Below are 19,876 nucleotides of genomic sequence, written 5' to 3' on the forward strand. Positions count from 1 at the left end.
CACTGGCTAAAATTGGTGCAATAGGTCTGGGGCGTTTATTAGGCGCTTCAAAACCGCTGTTTGGGCGCTAGGGTGTGAGCTGGCAAATCCCCTCTGTGTCTCTCTGACAGGCTTTACTGTGGGTCTGTCCCCTATATGCCCGGTGTGTCTGTGGGTGTTTGGTGCACGTGTGTCGACATGTCTGAGGCTGAAGGCTCTTCCCAGGAGGAGGCTGTATTAGGGACACAAATGGCTGCGGGGGGGACCCTGTTGGCACCGCCGACGCCGGATTGGGTAAATGTGTTGAACGCCTTGAATGCTAATGTGGCTCTTATTAGTAAGAGGCTAGATAAGTCTGAGTCTCAGACCCAGGCATGGAGGAAATCTGTAGAAGATATGTTATTGCAAAATCAGGTCCCCTCAGGGTCACAGAAACGTACGCTGGCCCAATTGGCAGACACTGATACCGACACGGATTCTGATTTCAATGTCGACTATAGCAATTCCAGATTAGATCCAAAATTGGCAAAAAGCATTCAGTACATGATTGTGGCGGTTAAAGAGGTACTACATATCACTGAGGACCCGGCTGTCCCTGATAAAAGGGTCTGTATGTATAAGGAAAGGAAACCTGAGGTAACGTTTCCTCCCTCTCTTGAACTGAATACGCTATTTGAAAAAGTCTGGGAAGGTCCTGACAAAAAGTTTCAGATTCCCAAAAGAATTACGGTAGCTTATCCGTTTCCCTCGGCGGATAGGGAAAAGTGGGAGTCACCCCCCACCGTGGACAAGGCCCTGTCACGTTTGTCTAAAAAGGTGGCTCTCCCGTCACCTGACACGGCGGCCCTTAAGGATCCTGCGGATCGTAAACAGGAAACTATGTTAAAGTCCATTTATGCGACCACAGGTACGCTACTCATACCTGTCATTGCGTCTGCGTGGGTAAGTAGTGCTATCGAAAAGTGGGCAGACAACTTGTCTTCTGAAATAGATACCCTAGATAGGGATAGCGTCCTCTTGACGCTGGGTTATATCAAGGACGCTGCAGAATACCTTAAGGAAGCTGCGAGATATATTGGTCTTTAAGGATCTAAGGCAAATGCCATGGCAGTCTCAGCTAGATGAGCGTTGTGGATACACCAATGGAATGCTGATTCTAAGAAAAGTATGGAATCTCTACCATATAAAGGTAAGGCCTTATTTGGTGATGGCCTTGATGATTTGGTGTCTACAGCTACCGCGGGTAAGTCATCCTTTTTACCTTATGATACTCCACAACAAAAGAAAACGCATCACTATCAGATGCAGTCCTTTCGGCCCAATAAATACAGAAAGGGCCGAGGTTCTTCCTTCCTTGCAACTAGAGGAAGGGGAAGAGGTAAACGATCACCAGCCTTGTCAGGCTCCCTAGATCAGAAGTCCTCCCAGGCTTCTGCCAATTCCACCGCATGACGGGGCTCCTATGCAGGAGTCCGCACCGGCGGGGACAAGTCTCAAACTCTTCAGTCAGTTTTGGGTTCATTCGGACCTAGACCCATGGGTTTTACAAATAGTATCCCAAGGGTACAAGCTGGAGATCCAAGACGTTCCCCCTCACCGTTTGTTCAAATCGGCCTTACCAGCTTCGCTTCCGGACAGGGAGGTAGTTTGCGACGCAATACAAAAGTTGTGTCAAAATCAAGTTATCGTCAGGGTTCCCCAGTCACAACAGGGAGAAGGTTTTTATTCGAGCCTGTTTGTGGTCCCGAAGCCGGATGGCTCGGTCAGACCAATCCTAAACCTGAAATCCCTAAATTTCTACCTAAAGAAATTCGATCTCAAGATGGAGTCTCTCTGAGCAGTGATCTCCAGTCTGGAGGAAGGGGATTTTATGGTGTCGGTGGACATAAAAGATGCCTACTTACATGTTCCCATTTATCCTCCGCATCAGGCTCACCTGAGGTTTGCAATTCAGGATTGTCATTAACAATTTTAAACGTTGCCGTTTGGTCTGTCCACGGCTCCGAGGATTTTCACCAAAGTGATATCGGAGATGATGGTTCTCCTTCGCAAACAAGGAGTCACGATTATCCCATACTTGGATGCTCTCCTGATAAAGGTGAGATCCAGGGACCAGTTGGTGGAAAACGTTGCACTCTCCCTGACAGTTCTTCAGCAACATGGTTGGCTCCTAAATTTGCCAAAATCACAGTTGATTTCGACGATGCGGTTGTCATTTTTGGGAATGATATTGGACACAGAACTACAGAGAGTCTTTCTTCCAGTGGAAAAGGCTCTGGAACTTCAGAGTCTGGTCAAACAAATTCTGAAACCAGCTAGAGTGTCAATCCATCAATGCATTCGGTTGCTGGGGAAGATGGTTGCGGCCTACGAGGCCATTCAGTTTGGCAGATTCCATGCCAGAGTGTTCCAGTGGGACCTGTTGGACAAGTGGTACGGGTCACACCTACACATGCACCGGAGGATAATCCTGTCTTCCAAGACCCAGGGTATCACTCCTGAGGTGGCTGCACAGCTCTCACCTACTAGAGGGGCGCAGGTTCGGGATACAGGACTGGATCCTAGTGACCACGGATGCAAGCCTCCGAGGCTGGGGGGCAGTCATAATGGGAGAAAACTTCCAAGGAAGATGGTCAAGTCAGGAAACTTGTCTCCACATAAATGTTCTGGAGTTAAGGGCCATTTACAACGGCCTTCTGCAAGCGGAACATCTTCTTCGAGATCTGCCTGTACTGATCCAGTTGGACAATGTAACAGCAGTAGCATACATAAACCGTCAGGGCGGAACGAAAAGCAGAGCGGCAATGGCAGAAGCCACAAGGATTTTCCGCTGGGCGGAAAAGCATACACATCTTCCAGTTCCTGCCTGCATCTACAGCTTTCCTTGCCCACCCACATCCACACCTGCCCGACCGCCCGCTGCTTAGTATTCTCAGCACTCTACTATGAACAACCCTCGCCACTGAGGGACAGGGAGGAGGACAGCTGACCGGTAGGGGCTAATTTTTGTTATGTTATTTCTCCTGTGGGGAACAAAAGGATTTATGGATTTATGGGGGGAACAATGTGAATAATTCATGTGGGGAGCAATAGGATTTATGTGGGAAGAAATGTAATTGCTTTATGTGTGAGCAACATGATTTATGTGGGGAGCAATGTGATTGATTTATGTAGAGGGCCATATGATTTATGTAGAGGGCCATATGATTTATGTGGGGAGCGATGTGATCTGTTTTTTTCTGTGTGTGGCCAATGTATGTGTGGGGTTTTTTTTGCTGTGAGGGCCAATGTGTGTTTTTTGTTTTTTTCCTGTGGGTGTACCTTGACAATTTTAAAATATTGTTCGGTGTGCCGCGAGTAAAAAAAGGTTGAAAATCACTGCTCTAGGACGTAAGAGAAAATAGGAATTTGGTTACCTACCGGTAAATCCTTTTCTCGTAGTCTGTAGAGGATGCTGGGTGCCCGCCCAGTGCTTCGTTTTCCTGCAACGTTATCTGGTTCAGTACAACTTTGTTTATTTATGTACTGCATTGTTACTTGGTAAGTAATGTTTCAGCAGTTGCTGAGTTTTTCAAGCTAGTTAGCTTGATGTGCCTTGTATGTGTGAGCTGGTATGAATCTCGCCACTATCTGTGTTAAATCCTTCTCTCGAAGATGTCCGTCTCTTTGGGAACAGTTTCTAGACTGTCTGGTAGGAGGGTCATAGAGGGAGGAGCTAGCCCACACTTTCAAACTCTTAAAGTGCCAATGGCCCCTGGTGGACCCGTCTATACCCCATGGTACTAATGTGGACCCCAGTATCCTCTACGGACTACGAGAAAAGGATTTACCGGTAGGTAACCAAAATCCTATTTATATGCGAGTAGAAGTATTTTAAATTGAATACAGTAGAATATGGGCAACCAATGGCGGGACTGACAGAGTGGATCCGCAGACAATTAATGTTTTGCTAGGAAGATTAGCCTTGCATCTGTATTCAAAATGGATTGTAGTGGTGAGAGTCTTTTCTTGGGAAGACCAGTAAGGAGAGTATTGCAATAATCAATGCGGGAGATAATGAGTGCGTGGATTAGAGTTTTTGCAGTCTCTTGTGTAAGATACGGTCGTATTTTAGATGTTTTTTTAGATGCATGTAACATGATTTAGAGACAGATTGAATGTGTGGCACAAATGACAGTTCAGAGTCAAGGATGACACCTAGGCAGTGAACTTGTGGGGTAGGGTAGATTGTCAAGTTGTTAACAGTCATGGAGTTATCAGGCTGGTAACTACTCTTGGCTGGCCAGAATATTTTGTTTGGCAGGAATTCTGTTTTGGAAATGTTGCGTTTGAGGTGGCGTGATGACATCCAAGATGAAATGGCAGAAAGGTATTTCGTGACACGGAACAATACAGATGGAGACAAATCTGGGGAGGATAGATAGATTTGAGTATCATCAGCGTACAAATGATACTAAAATCTGAAGGAGCTGATTAGTTTACCAAGAGATGAGGTATAGATTGAGAAAAGCAGAGGACCTAAGACTGAGCCTTGCGGTACTCCAACTGTTAGAGGTAGTGAAGAGGAGGTGGAATCAGAGAAGTTGACACTGAAAGAGCGATTAGATAGGTAGGATGAGAACCAAGAAAGAGTGGTGTCCTGAAAACCTAGGGATTATAGTGTTTGTATGAGAAGAGAATGGTCAAGAGTGTCAAAAGCAGCAGAGAGATTAAGGAGAATAAGAAGTGAGTAATGGCCTTTAGATTTGGCAGTGACTAGATCATTCACTACTTTAGTCAGTGCTGTCTCTGTGGAGTGTTGGGAACGAAAGCCTTACTGAAGTGGGTCCAATAAATTGTGGGAGTTAAAAAAGTGTGTGAGGCTAGTGTAGGCAAGTCTCTCAAGAAGCTTGGATGGGCATGGGAGCTGAGAGATGGGACGGTAGTTAGAGAGTTTGGGTTAGAATTGTGTGTTTTTTAGATTGGGGGTAATCACTGCATGCTTGAACAGAGAAGGAAAGATACCAGTAGAGAGAGAGATTACAGATTTTAGTTAAGTTTGGGATAAGGACAGGAGACAGAGTTTTACTCACTTGTGAGGATATAGGATCAAAATAGAGGTAGTAAAGTAGGAGGATGAGAAGAGTGAAGATACTTCATCTCAAATGACAAAGTGCCAGAGGGTTCAGTTAGGGAATTGAGCAGGTCACTGGTTGAGGACGACCATACAATTTCATCTCAGATTTTATCAATCTTGTCCTTGAAGTAGAAAGCATTGGGGGGCAGGGGGCGGCGATGAGGGAGGCGTTAAGGGACTCGCTGCCAGGATTCCAACAGACGGGATGCCGCTATTGGCATACTGACAGCCGGCATCTCATCTGCCAATAAAACATATGTATTCCATATGAGGTCACATCTGTACATTAGTGAGTTCAGAAGCAATCCACCAAAGTAGCAGTACATAACAAGGACCATAACTTCTCAGGTAAACTGAACACAATGACCTGGCATGGAGTGTCAGGCCTTGTTACATTATATTGAGACTTGTGTATATGACCACGAGGTGCAGGAAGTGTGTAAACTCCTGCCCTGCTGGAATGCATCCCATAATAACTGATGCAAGAGGGATTCAAGACATATCCAATATCCTGATTATCTAGTATTGTCACTAGCTTCTCTGAAATGTGTCCACCTATTTTGGATGGGTTGGGGTTGGGTGACCGGCGGCCGGGATCCCGGCGGTCAGCATTCCGATGCCGGGATCCCAACCGCCAGAATGCCGGCAGGGGGGCGAGTACAACGAAGCCCCTTGCGAGCTCGGTGGCACGCTGCGTTCGCCACACACACTCTATGGGTGTCATGGGCATTCTGGCGGTCGGGATCCCGGCTTCGTTATGCTGACCGCCGTTATCCGAACTGCCGTGATCATAGCTACATCGCATTTATGGACATGCAGTAGCCTTCATATAGATTTAAAAAGCGCCCATCTCTAAACCTATACCCATTGGATGTGAGAATCCCTGTGCATTCTTTTGAATGAAAAATAATTTTTCTGACCTCCAGTGTCACCAGTAAAGATACACCTACAGTATATATTATAACCTAATTACTTATATGTATTAGCTTCAGCGATAAATGCTGACATTTACTAGAATATAATTGTTGCCCTAAAATGTGTCTTGGTTGATGTGACACACATCGCTAATTAGTTTTGCAATTTCAGTTGCGATTTTTAGCAACTCACACCTCAGCCAGCGCTTTACCACCGATGCTCCATATATGTGACCAATGACCATTCTGCCTCATTTTTGCAGTCAGTGACCATACAGTATGGTGCCAAACCTTCGCATTTATTTTAATTTCTGATATATTGTGTTCTTTTTATTTTTAGATATTGGTGGTCATTCCGAGTTGTTCGCTCGTTGCCGATTTTCGCTATATTGCGATTACTCGCTTACTGCGCATGCGCAAGGTTCGCAGAGCGCATGCGCTTAGTAATTTTGCTCAAAAGTTAGGTATTTTACTCACGGCATAACGAGGATTTTTCATCGTTCTGGTGATCGTACTGTGATTGACAGGAAGTGGGTGTTTCTGGGCGGAAACTGGCCGTTTTCTGGGCGTGTGCGAAAAAATGCTGGCGTTTCTGGGAAAAACGCGGGAGTGTCTGAAGAAACGGGGGAGTGTCTGGCCGAACACTGGGTGTGTTTGTGACGTCAAACCAGGAACGAAACTGACTGAACTGATCGCAGTGTAGGAGTAAGTCTCGAGCTACTCAGAAACTGCTAAGAAATTTCTATTCGCAATTGTGCTAATCTTTCGTTCGCAATTCTGCTAAGCTAAGATACACTCCCAGAGGGCGGCGGCTTAGCGTGTGCAATGCTGCTAAAAGCAGCTAGCGAGCGAATAACTCGGAATGAGGGCCATTGTACCTAAACATTTTTGTGTATGCATTGCTTCAGCTGTTTACTACTGCGACTTGTTATTATTGTGCAATGTATTTATACTTAGTAAAATAATTTATATTCTTTCCCAAATTCTTTCCTGTCCAAAAATTAACTTTGCTTCTCCTTGGCTAGAGGAGAACAGCTCAATTCTAGAGAGACATTCGGATCATCAGCGTTTTGAATCGTCTCTAATTAACAAGTAATTATCCAATTAACAGTTATCTCAATATCCCTTAGCACAATGTTTAGTTGAGTCGGTCTGCATGACAGCGGTTATGAACAATTAAATTGGGATGACCTATACACTATAGGTTTGTTGTGAAGGTCATTGATCTGTTAAAGAAGTGCATAGGATGCTTGATTCAAAGTTGCACTCAAGTCAGAGTTGTAGCCAGATCAGACAGGTTTTAGCAGCTCGTGCTTCAGAGCTTTCAAATGCAACTTTAATCGAATACATGGGATTCAGAGGTGGTATGCATCTGAGCTGTTTCTAAACTTGCGGCTAAGTGGGTGTACCTGACAATGTAAGGTAAGTGGGCCGTGGGCGTTTAGATAGAGTAATTTGGCTATTCAGAGGTGAACGTACGCAGAAATTCATGTGAGTTCAGTACTCTCACAAGTGGATGTGTGGTGATGGGGCAGCCAACTGTTACTGCAGGTGGAGATCTGCATTTATTTACGAGCATGCAGTGAGGCAGTTTTGTGGACCAATCTAAATCAGGCCCAGAGTCTTCAAATCTACCACACATGGGCGTAGCTACCATAGGTGTATAAGGTGCAGCTGCTATTGTGCCCAGAACTTAGAGGGGCCCACCTTCCTTGTCAGAGTTGCATGTGTTATATACATTTTTCACAAGTGGGTGGTAAATAGGAGCCCATACATACTTTTGCCTTGGGGTCTACACTGTAGTTACACCCCTGGACCTGCTTATTGTAATGTGGTATAGAATGAACTGGAGGACATTATAATATAATATAACATACCTTACTGTAATATGAACTGGGGCACTGTTATGTGGCACAATATGAAGTAGAGGCACGATAGTGTGGCATAATATGAACGGGGGGCAGCACTGTAATATAGCATAATATGAACTAGGGACACTATGTCATAATGTGAATTGGGTCTGCTGTGTTGCATAATGTGTACTAGCAGCCCCACAATGTGACATAGGGGTCTATTCAATTATTGTCGGAATTACCGACTTGTCAGAAAAACTGCACTTTCCGGCTTTTTTAGGTCAAATCTGGATTCGACCTATTCAAGTCCAGTGCCGTTTCCGACAGGTTTTTTCCCTTTTCCGACAGTGCTGATCCGACTTTAAAAAAGTCGGATCGGTATTGTCGGAAACGGGGAAAAACCTTTCGGAAATGCCCGCAAATTGACTATTGAAGTGTTGGATCCTCTCCGTCAAAGAGGATCCGACAATAATTGAATAGACCCTAGGGCACTACTATAGGGCATAACATTAACTAGGGCACTGCTATGGTTCAGAAAATTAACTAGAGCACTATTTGGGGGTATAAATTAGCAACTTCTGCAGGGAGTTATCTCTCTAGAAGCATTGGGACAGGAGCCCATTGAAAATGTTGCTATGGAGCCTTCAAAGTTCTATCTACGCCCCTGACACCACACCCCAAAATCTTTTATCCCTATCTTCTCTGTGTTGCTTTTGGAAATATGCTTTTAATAAATGACATTGCTTTGGATATCCTGAATACATGTAGATGGATGCAGGTTTAAGAAACACGTCCCATCTGTCACAGCTGTTGTTGCAATAATATACTGAAACAAACAAAAAACAAATGGAAAATTAATCTACAATTAAATACTCTAGAGATACATCTTTGAACACTTGTTTTAATCTTTCATGCAGCCTTTGGCTGACTTGTAGAATGTTTCCATAAACTAAAGGGGAGATGTATCAATCCTTGGAGAGAGATACAACTTTAACTGTCTCCAAGTCTTGCTTCAACTACTCCCCCTAAGTGTTTTGGGAAATAGAAAAACAGTTGAAAAACTTTGGATGTGGCACATGGATACAAAGGATCGCATGGCCCGCCCGCCGCGACATCTGCCGGCTGCTATTACCGCTCCCCCTCCTCCAACCCGTGACGTCACTGTTGTATTCTGTTTTGCCTTTATTATAGCAATGAATCATCAAGTATGTTATGTCTTTCATTTCTTAATGGTAATACTTGCATTATTACAAATAGCTAAAGGCATCATCTCCTCATGGCTGTTCTTCTTCTCCTCCTTCCTTTCTCTCTATCCCTACTCCCTGATCACGTCATGTCCTTCTGTGCTGCATAATTCTTATAGATACACTACCTCATCTTACTATTACTTGACAATGCACATAAACTATCTTTATACATAAGATACTATAATCACGACGCAGTTTAACCATTTGTGTATGTTTTCCAGCACCTGTGGGCAAATGGCAGATTGTCATTCACTTCCATACATTACCAGATTTTCGTTCCGACCAGCAAGTTGGGTGGTTGGGTGGTTGGTTGGTTGGTTGGTTGGTTGGTTGGTTGGTTGGTTGGTTGATTGTTTGGACAGATAAAGGTGTATGGCCAGTTTTATGGGTACTTGAAGATAGTGGTCGAGGAACCCTGCGTTAGGACAAAAATATTTTTAAATCCATAGAACTGTACAGGAAGCCCAAGAAATCAATAACCACTAATATAAAAGATGGCTTCTAGGATAGTCTTTGTTAGTATAGACCAGTGTTTCTCATCTCCAGTCTTTAGGAACTCCTAAAGACTGCTATACAGATCTCCTAGTTGGTGCATTCCTTACTAGCTGACACGTTTTAAAAGCTTTACAGGTGGTTCTGTTTCAGTTGTGATACTGAGGAGATCTGGAAAACATGCTGTTATGGGTTCCTGAGGACTGGTGTTGGGAAACATACACAATGATTAATCCTAATTTATCAAGCGGATTATCTAAAATACTGTGTTGCAATACTGTATAAGAGAGGGACCATCTTCATTTACAAACAATTTATTCAACAAGGTGTCCAAAGGAGTACTGAGGCTGTGATACAGAGAATCTCCTGTTGTGCATTGACAAATAATTTAAGAACAGATAAGATGTTTCCATGTTATTATGTATACACATGCTTTTACACTGTCTGCACTTGTTTTAGAAAGAGCACCTACTTCCTAAAAGGATCAAATAGAGAGCATGTTTCTTGCATATGGCGTTGGAACCTTGTAAGACTCTGGCAGTCTGTAGGCATTTGATAAGATGTCCTTAGAAAGTCCTGGTTTCCCCCTGAGATGTCTATTTCTAAATACTGTACTTTTACCGCATGTAAGTAGGACACATAATTAAACAAACGACTTTACATAATTAAAGCTGTTCTTCTTAAGATGTCCATATGTCTTTCAATACCTTTTCAGTCAGAGATAGTAACTCTCTCTGATTGCACTCTCAGCAACTCCCCAGCCCCAGTATCTCCGTAAAACAATCTGGAGTTGATGAAGCTGGAGATGTATAAAATATGAATTCTTCAGAAGAATGGTATACAGAAAAGGGCACATTTTCACAAAGAATGAAACATTACCAGCAGCTGTGCCTAGTTAGATGTTTAAAGCCGAGAATGGGAAAAGCTTCATTTTTATGCATTATGTGAAATGATACTGTGCTGGCAACCATAAGCAAGCTCGTATAAGCAATCTGTGTATATTTTCTTTCCTCAATTTTATGTATTCATTGGAGAAAAATATTCAAGAACCCAGAAATAAAATCCCACTGCCCATTTCCTTGATATCTCCTGTACAGAGCATATGATGTCTCCTCATATTGTCCTCTAATTGGGAGGGATGTTTGTAACCTGTATTACGGTGGATTACTTGGCCACACTGCAAGCTGCATTATGTTCTTGGCAGCGGTGCATTGCTGTGTGCTGGTGACAGATTGCTTGTTTGCTGTCTCACATGATTTGCTGGGGAGTTTTTTTTAATGGAAAGGCTGATATTGCTACAAATAATTGGACTGTAAATGTGTTTAGGAACATTAACAAATATGTAAGCACTTTTTAATTAAAGGTTTTGTGTAGTATGTTCCTTACTGTCATTTATTTTTATCCATGCAATACTTATTGGCAATAGTAATTACTAAAATACCAGGGCTACCCAATCTCAAAATAAAATAAATGTCCAACTTTTAGTAATAATCACCCCATCATTCTTCGTTTTCCAAAGAAAAGGACTTGAAAAGCAGCAAGTGTTTAATAACACAGATGGACTATACATCTCAGTAATACCCCTTTCAGACAGACCATGAAATTACCGGGTGAAACAGTTCCACCCGGTAATTTCATGTAACACACGGGTCCTTTTTCCGTGTGAAAGGGTCAACCCGTGTTGTAATTCCCGGGACTTCAACCCAGGAATTTACCTGGGTCGGAGACACGGGAATTATGACACGGGTTGACGCTTTCACACAGACAAAATACCCGTGTTGACCTGCAAATTACCGGGTCCAAATTTTCGACCCGGTAATTTGTATGTCTGTGTGAAGGGGGGATCAGGCAGGACCCGGCACTGAAATGCCGGGTAATTGCCGGGACTTTCAGACTTTTCTGTCTGAAAAGGGTATTAATGAATTGAGTGTAGCATACCTGTAGCTTTAGAGATGAAGAGGGGAGAGAGAGAAAAAAAATCAATCAGCGTCTAACTTCCATGTTACAGGCTGTGTTATAAAAATGACAGGAGCTGATTGGTTGGTATCTATTTCCAAGGCTTGATACATCTCACCCATGGATTCTTGCAATTGTTCCACTAAATCAGGGGTGGGGAACCTTTTTTCTACCAAGGGCCATTTGGATATTTCTAAAATCCTTTGGGGGCCATACAAAAATGATCAACTTAAAAATTAGCCTGCTGCCAGTAGATATGCCCCCAGTAATTATGCCTTCAGTCAGTAGTTATGCCCCAAGTAGATATACCCCCAGTCAGTTGTTATGACCCAGTAGATATGCCCCCCAGTACACATGCTCCCAGTCGCTTGTTATGCCCCATTAGATATGCCCCCAGTCAATTGTTATGCCCCATTAGATATGCCCCCTAGTAGCGATGCCTAAATATACACATTAAAGAAGAAAAAAAACACAATACTCACCAGCCCCGCTCATGCTTCCGGACCGTTGCCATCCGCCTTGCCGCCCGCTCCTCATAACTATGGAAGAGACGTCATGACATCTCTCCCATAGCACCACACAGCGCACACGCACACTGCCAGAGCCGTAAGCCGGAGCTCAGGAGTGAGCTCCTGCATCCAGCTGCTGCTGAGGGGAAGAAGCTGGGCACCTGCTAGTAACAAAATCTCAGCGGGTGCCCGGCATCTCCCTTGGTTAGGTGAGCCTGGCCGGGCCGGATCAAGTGGCTCTGCGGGCCTTATACGGCCCGCGGGCCTGAGGTTCCCCACCCCTGCACTAAATAATAGCCCTTTTCCACTGATTATATTCCCTGGGTTATTGCTGTGATAACCTAGATCGTGGCTCAGTGGAACAGGGTTAATCCGTGTCCAGTGACCCGAGAATCCAACCCGACTTGTTAGCACGGATGGTCCTGGGAAGGACCGGATTAAGGGGCAGTGTAAACGGATAGACCTGGCTCCCAGTTACACCATGTGAGGATTCACGATGGGGATGCTGACTCCTGCAGCGCTGTCACACTTTCAGGATTGGGGCCAGAGCCGGTGTCTCTACTGCTGCAGAGTAACTTTGGCCGCTGCTCATCTGTGTGCAGTTAAATCTAAAAATTATCTGGGTCGGAGCCTCGGTGGAAAGTGTCAGCCCTGGGTCTGCCCCGATTTGTTCCAAATCTCAGCTCAGACCTGGGACTTTGGTGGAAAAGTTTTAATACTTTTAAGCCAGCCATGCACTGAATGATGTACAACAAATTTGAACAATTAGTGGGAAATTTACTAAAGGTCGATTTCAATTTTTTTTAAAACAATGAAATTCGTTTAAAATCGCTCTCAATCGAAGTTGGCTGAAACATATTTGCTAACAGGTGATTTTTTTTTTTTATGTTTTCATTTCTAAATATAAATAAGTGTGTGTTTTGGCCCTGGAAGTAGAAAATCAGCCTTTAGTAAATTTCCCCCTTATACTGTAATTCAGTGTATGTACATGCATGCTAATTGTTCAATACTGAAAATGGTAGAAAAATTCTCTGGATCATTTGCTTTTCACATGTTTGATCATCATTCTGAGCATCATTCTGGCGCTTTCTTTCACTAAAGCGAGTTTCATGCTAATACATCCTGCAGTGTATGGAGGCATTCAGTGATCATAATATTGCTCCTCCAGTTCCCCCATTGGTCGGATCATCTCTATAAGTCATGTGTATGGCCAGCATGCAGTGTCAGACTGGGGCATGAAGGTCCCACCGGAGGAATGAAGTTGTAGGGGCCCAAGTTTGTGGTGTGGCCAATCTCCAGAGGGGGTGTGGCCAACCACCACATAGGATTGGCTACCCATTCGAGAGTGCATTGTTTGGGCTCCTTGATAAACAAATATATTAAATACTGCTAGTTCATACACAATAATGTACCAGATTAATAACACCAATGCACTGTAGAAAATAAATCATAGTCCTGTGCAGCATTTGGTAACATATACAGTACCAGTCCAAAGTTTGGATACACCTTCTCATTCAGTGGTTTTTATTTATTATAATTATTTTCTACATTGCAGATTAATACTGAAGACATCAAAACTATGAAAGAACACATATGGAATTATGTTGTAAACAAAAAACTGTTAAATCAAAATATGTTTTATAGTTTAGATTCCTCAAAGTAGCCCCCTTTTGCTTTGATGACAGCTTTGCACACTCTTGCCATTCTCTCAATCAGCTTCATGAGGTAGTCTCCTGGAATGGTTTTCCAACAGTCTTGAAGGAGTTTCCAGAGGTTCTGAGCACTTGTTGGCTGTTTTTCCTTCACTCTGCGGTCCAACTCATCTCAAACCATCTCAATTGGGTTTAGGTCGGGTGATTGTGGGGGCCAGGTCATCTGACGCAGCACTCCATCACTTTCCTTCTTGGTCAAGTAGCTCTTACATAGCCTGGAGGTGTGTCTGGGGTAATTGTCTTGTTGAAAAACAAATGATGGTCCCAGTAAGCGCAAACCAGATTAGAGTCTATTAGAGTGAAGCATATGCATGCACAAATTACCAATAATATCTCAATTGCAAAAACATCGGCATATGCCAGTCCATCTCTACTTTTATAGGCACCATATTGAAGGTTCAGGCTATAGAATGAGTTTTCTCTGACGTCCTAGTGGATGCTGGGGACTCCGTAAGGACCATGGGGAATAGCGGCTCCGCAGGAGACTGGGCACAGCTAAGAAAGATTTAGGACTACCTGGTGTGCACTGGCTCCTCCCACTATGACCCTCCTCCAGACTTCAGTTAGAATCCTGTGCCCGGCTGAGCTGGATGCACACTAGGGGCTCTCCTGAGCTCCTAGAGAGAAAGTATATTTTAGGTTTTTTATTTTACAGTGAGATCTGCTGGCAACAGACTCACTGCAGCGAGGGACTAAGGGGAGAAGAAGCGAACCTACCTAACTGGTGGTAGCTTGGGCTTCTTAGGCTACTGGACACCATTAGCTCCAGAGGGATCGACCGCATGGAACCGGCCATTGATGTTCGGTCCCGGAGCCGCGCCGCCGGCCCCCTTACAGAGCCAGAAGCAAGAAGAATCCGGAAAATCGGCGGCAGAAGACATCAGTCTTCACCAAGGTAGCGCACAGCACTGCAGCTGTGCGCCATTGCTCCTCATACACACTTCACACTCCGGTCACTGAGGGTGCAGGGCGCTGGGGGGGGCGCCCTGAGCAGCAATAAAAACACCTTGGCTGGCAAATATATCACAATATATAGCCCCAGAGGCTATATATGTGATAAATACCCCTGCCAGAATCCATAAAAAAGCGGGAGAAAAGTCTGCCAAAAAAGGGGCGGAGCTATCTCCCTCAGCACACTGGCGCCATTTCTCCCTCACAGCTCCGCTGGAAGGAAGCTCCCTAGCTCTCCCCGCAGTCTACACAACAGAAAGGGTAAAAAAGAGAGGGGGGGCACTAAATTTAGGCGCAATATATATATAGCAGCTATAAGGGGATATAATTTAGTTAATCCCTGTATTATATAGCGCTCTGGTGTGTGCTGGCATACTCTCTCTCTGTCTCCCCAAAGGGCTTTGTGGGGTCCTGTCTTCTGTCAGAGCATTCCCTGTGTGTGTGCGGTGTGTCGGTACGGCTGTGTCGACATGTTTGATGAGGAGGCTTATGTGGAGGAGGAGCAGGTGCCTATAAATGTGTTGTCACCCCCTGCGGGGCAGACACCGGAGTGGATGGACTTGTGGAAGGAATTACGCGAAAGTGTCGACTCCTTACATAAAAAATTTGACGACATGCCAAATGCGGGGCAGCCGGCTTCTCAGCCCGTGCCTGCCCAGACGTCTCAAAGGTCATCAGGGGCTCTAAAACGCCCGCTACCTCAGATGGCAGACACAGATGTCGACACGGATACTGATACCAGTGTCGACGACGAAGAGATTAATGTAATGTCCAATAGGGCCACTCGTTATATGATTGAGGCAATGAAAAATGTTTTACACATTTCTAAGGTGACCCCAGGTACCACAAAAAAGGGTATTATGTTTTGGGAGAAAAAACTACTAGTAGTTTTTCCCCCTTCTGAAGAATTAAATGAAGTGTGTGAAGTAGCGTGGGCTTCCCCCGATAAAAAATTGGTAATTTCAAAAAAATTACTAATGGCGTACCCTTTCCCGCCAGAGGATAGGTCACGTTGGGAAACACCCCCTAGGGTGGATAAAGCACTTACGCGCTTATCAAAAAAGGTGGCACTGCCGTCCCAGGATACGGCCGCCCTAAAGGAACCTGCTGACAGAAAGCAGGAGGCTCTCCTGAAGACTATATATACGCACACTGGTATTATACTGAGACCAGCTATTGCTTCAGCATGGATGTGCAGTGCTGCAGCTGCATGGTCAGCCTCCCTGTCAGAAAACATTGACACCCTAGACAGGGACACTATATTGCTAAACGTAGAGCATATTAAAGACGCTGTCTTCTACATAAGAGATGCACAGAGGGATATTTGCCGGCTGGCATCTAAAATAAGTGCACTGTCCATTTCTGCCAGGAGAGGGTTATGGACCCGGCAGTGGACAGGTGATGCAGATTCTAAAAGGCACATGGAAGTTTTGCCTTATAAGGGTGAGGAGTTGTTCGGGGATGGTCTTTCGGACCTAGTGTCCACAGCAACGGCTGGGAAGTCAGCATTTTTTCCACATGTGCCCTCACAACCAAAGAAAGCACCGTATTATCAGGTACAGTCCTTTCGCCCCCAAAAGAGCAGACGGGGTAGAGGCGCGTCCTTTCTGCCCAGAGGCAGAGGTAGGGGAAAAAAGCTGCAGCATACAGCCACTTCCCAGGAACAAAAGTCCTCCCCCGCTTCCTCTGCTAAGTCCGCCGCATGACGCTGGGGCTCAACAGGCGGTGCCAGGTACGGTGGGGGCCCGTCTCAAAAACTTCAGCAATCAGTGGGCTCGCTCACAAGTAGATCCCTGGATCCTTCAAGTTGTATCTCAGGGGTACAGGCTGGAATTCGAGACATTTCCCCCCCCCCCCCCCCCCCGCCGTTTCCTCAAATCTGCCTTACCAACGACTCCCTCAGAAAGGGAGGCTGTGTTAGAGGCAATTCACAAGCTGTATTCCCAGCAGGTGATAGTCAAGGTGCCCCTACTTCAACAAGGACGGGGTTACTATTCCACAATGTTTGTGGTACCGAAACCGGACGGTTCGGTGAGACCCATTTTAAATTTGAAATCCTTGAACACATATTTAAGAAGATTCAAGTTCAAGATGGAATCGCTCAGGGCGGTTATTGCAAGCCTGGAAGAGGGGGATTACATGGTATCTCTGGACATCAAGGATGCTTACCTGCATGTCCCCATTTACCATCCTCACCAGGAGTACCTCAGATTTGTGGTACAGGATTGTCATTACCAATTCCAGACGTTGCCGTTCGGCCTGTCCACGGCACCGAGGGTATTTACCAAGGTAATGGCCGAAATGATGATACTCCTTCGGAAAAAGGGAGTTTTAATTATCCCATACTTGGACGATCTCCTGATAAAGGCGAGGTCCAGAGAGCAGTTGTTGGTCGGCGTAGCATTATCTCAGGAGGTGCTACACCAGCACGGTTGGATTCTGAATATTCCAAAGTCACAGCTGGTTCCGGCGACACGTCTACTGTTCCTGGGGATGATTCTGGACACAGTCCAGAAAAAAGTGTTTCTCCCAGAGGAGAAAACCAAGGAGCTGTCATCTCTAGTCAGAGGCCTCCTGAAACCAAAACAGGTGTCGGTGCATCACTGCACGCGAGTCCTGGTAAAGATGGTAGCTTCCTACGAAGCAATTCCATTCGGCAGGTTCCATGCCAGAACCTTTCAGTGGGACCTGTTGGTCCAATGGTCCGGATCGCATCTTCAAATGCATCGGTTGATAACCCTGTCTCCAAGGACCAGGGTGTCTCTGCTGTGGTGGCTGCAGAGTGCTCATCTCAGAGAGGGCCGCAGATTCGGCATACAGGACTGGGTCCTGGTGACCACGGATGCCAGCCTTCGAGGCTGGGGGGCAGTCACACGGGGAAGAAACTTCCAAGGACTTTGGTCAAGTCAGGAGACTTCCCTACACATAAATGTTCTGGAACTGAGGGCCATTTACAATGCCCTAAGTCAGGCAAAGCCCCTGCTTCAAAACCAGCCGGTTCTGATCCAGTCAGACAACATCACGGTAGTCGCCCATGTAAACCGACAGGGCGGCACAAGAAGCAGGACGGCGATGGCAGAAGCCACAAGGATTCTCCGATGGGCGGAAAATCACGTGTTAGCACTGTCAGCAGTGTTCATTCCGGGAGTGGACAACTGGGAAGCAGACTTCCTCAGCAGGCACGACCTCCACCCGGGAGAGTGGGGACTTCATCCAGAAGTCTTCCAACTGATTGTAAACCGTTGGGAAAGGCCACAGGTGGACATGATGGCGTCCCGCTTAAACAAAAAGCTAGAAAAATATTGCGCCAGGTCAAGAGACCCTCAGGCGATAGCTGTGGACGCTCTAGTGACACCGTGGGTGTACCGGTCGGTTTATGTGTTCCCCCCTCTTCCTCTCATACCCAAGGTACTGAGGATAATAAGGAAAAGAGGAGTAAGAACTATTCTCATTGTTCCAGATTGGCCAAGAAGGTCTTGGTACCCGGAACTTCAAGAATTAATCTCAGAGGACCCATGGCCTCTGCCGCTCAGACAGGACCTGCTGCTGCAGGGGCCTGTCTGTTCCAAGACTTACCGCGGCTGCGTTTGACGGCATGGCGGTTGAACACCGGATCCTAAAAGAAAAGGGTATTCCGGAGGAAGTCATTCCTACGCTCATTAAAGCTAGAAAAGATGTAACCGTACAACATTATCACCGCATATGGCGAAAATATGTTGCGTGGTGTGAGGCCAGGAAGGCCCCAACGGAGGAATTCCAGCTAGGTCGATTTCTGCACTTCCTACAGTCAGGGGTGACTAGGGGCCTAAAACTGGGTTCCATTAAGGTCCAGATTTCGGCTCTGTCGATTTTCTTCCAAAAAGAACTGGCTTCACTGCCTGAAGTTCAGACATTTGTCAAGGGAGTGCTGCATATTCAGCCTCCTTTTGTGCCTCCAGTGGCACCGTGGGACCTCAACGTGGTGTTGGGTTTCCTAAAGTCACATTGGTTTGAGCCACTCAAAACCGTGGATTTATAATATCTCACGTGCAAAGTGGTCATGCTTTTGGCCTTGGCTTCGGCAAGGCGTGTGTCAGAATTGGCGGCTTTGTCATGTAAAAGCCCCTATTTGATTTTCCATATAGATAGGGCAGAATTGAGGACTCGTCCCCAGTTTCTTCCTAAGGTGGTATCAGCTTTTCACTTGAACCAACCTATCGTGGTGCCTGCGGCTACTAGGGACTTGGAGGACTCCAAGTTACTGGACGTAGTCAGGGCCTTGAAAATTTATGTTTCCAGGACGGCTGGAGTCAGGAAGACTGACTCGCTATTTATCCTGTATGCACCCAACAAGCTGGGTGCTCCTGCTTCGAAGCAGACTATTGCTCGCTGGATTTGTAGCACAATTCAGCTTGCGCATTCTGTGGCTGGCCTGCCGCAGCCTAAATCTGTAAAAGCCCATTCCACGAGGAAAGTGGGCTCTTCTTGGGCGGCTGCCCGAGGGGTCTCGGCTTTACAACTTTGCCGAGCTGCTACTTGGTCAGGGGCAAACATGTTTGCAAAATTCTACAAATTTGATACCCTGGCTGAGGAGGACCTTGAGTTCTCTCATTCGGTGCTGCAGAGTCATCCGCACACTCCCGCCCGTTTGGGAGCTTTGGTATAATCCCCATGGTCCTTACGGAGTCCCCAGCATCCACTAGGACGTCAGAGAAAATAAGATTTTACTCACCGGTAAATCTATTTCTCGTAGTCCGTAGTGGATGCTGGGCGCCCGTCCCAAGTGCGGACTGTCTGCAATACTTGTATATAGTTATTGTTAACTAAAAGGGTTATTGTTGAGCCATCTGTTGAGAGGCTCTGTTGTGTTCATACTGTTAACTGGGTATAATATCACGAGTTATACGGTGTGATTGGTGTGGCTGGTATGAGTCTTACCCGGGATTCAAAATCCTTCCTTATTGTGTCAGCTCTTCCGGGCATAGTATCCTTACTGAAGTCTGGAGGAGGGTCATAGTGGGAGGAGCCAGTGCACACCAGGTAGTCCTAAATCTTTCTTAGCTGTGCCCAGTCTCCTGCGGAGCCGCTATTCCCCATGGTCCTTACGGAGTCCCCAGCATCCACTACGGACTACGAGAAATAGATTTACCGGTGAGTAAAATCTTATT

At 45.7% G+C, this 19,876-nt stretch overlaps 1 protein-coding gene and 1 long non-coding RNA gene across 10 annotated transcripts in view; one reads left to right on the forward strand and one right to left on the reverse strand.

Moving 5' to 3' along the window:
- The window catches only part of ARVCF (ARVCF delta catenin family member), a 1,509,311-nt gene that overhangs the window by 786,098 nt on the left and 703,337 nt on the right, over window positions 1-19,876 (forward strand). The gene's annotated exons all lie outside the window — the stretch shown is intronic.
- Window positions 8,284-19,876, reverse strand: part of LOC135070123 (uncharacterized) — a 182,686-nt gene continuing 171,093 nt past the window's right edge. Inside the window, exons 3-4 of the long non-coding RNA XR_010256302.1 lie at window positions 9,376-9,524; window positions 8,284-8,688 (exon numbers count right to left, since the gene is read on the reverse strand). This is a non-coding gene — a long non-coding RNA (uncharacterized LOC135070123). The remainder of the gene's footprint in view (window positions 8,689-9,375; window positions 9,525-19,876) is intronic.

The sequence above is a fragment of the Pseudophryne corroboree genome, chromosome 1 (assembly GCF_028390025.1).
Source record: "Pseudophryne corroboree isolate aPseCor3 chromosome 1, aPseCor3.hap2, whole genome shotgun sequence".
Taxonomy (NCBI): Eukaryota; Metazoa; Chordata; class Amphibia; order Anura; family Myobatrachidae; genus Pseudophryne; species Pseudophryne corroboree.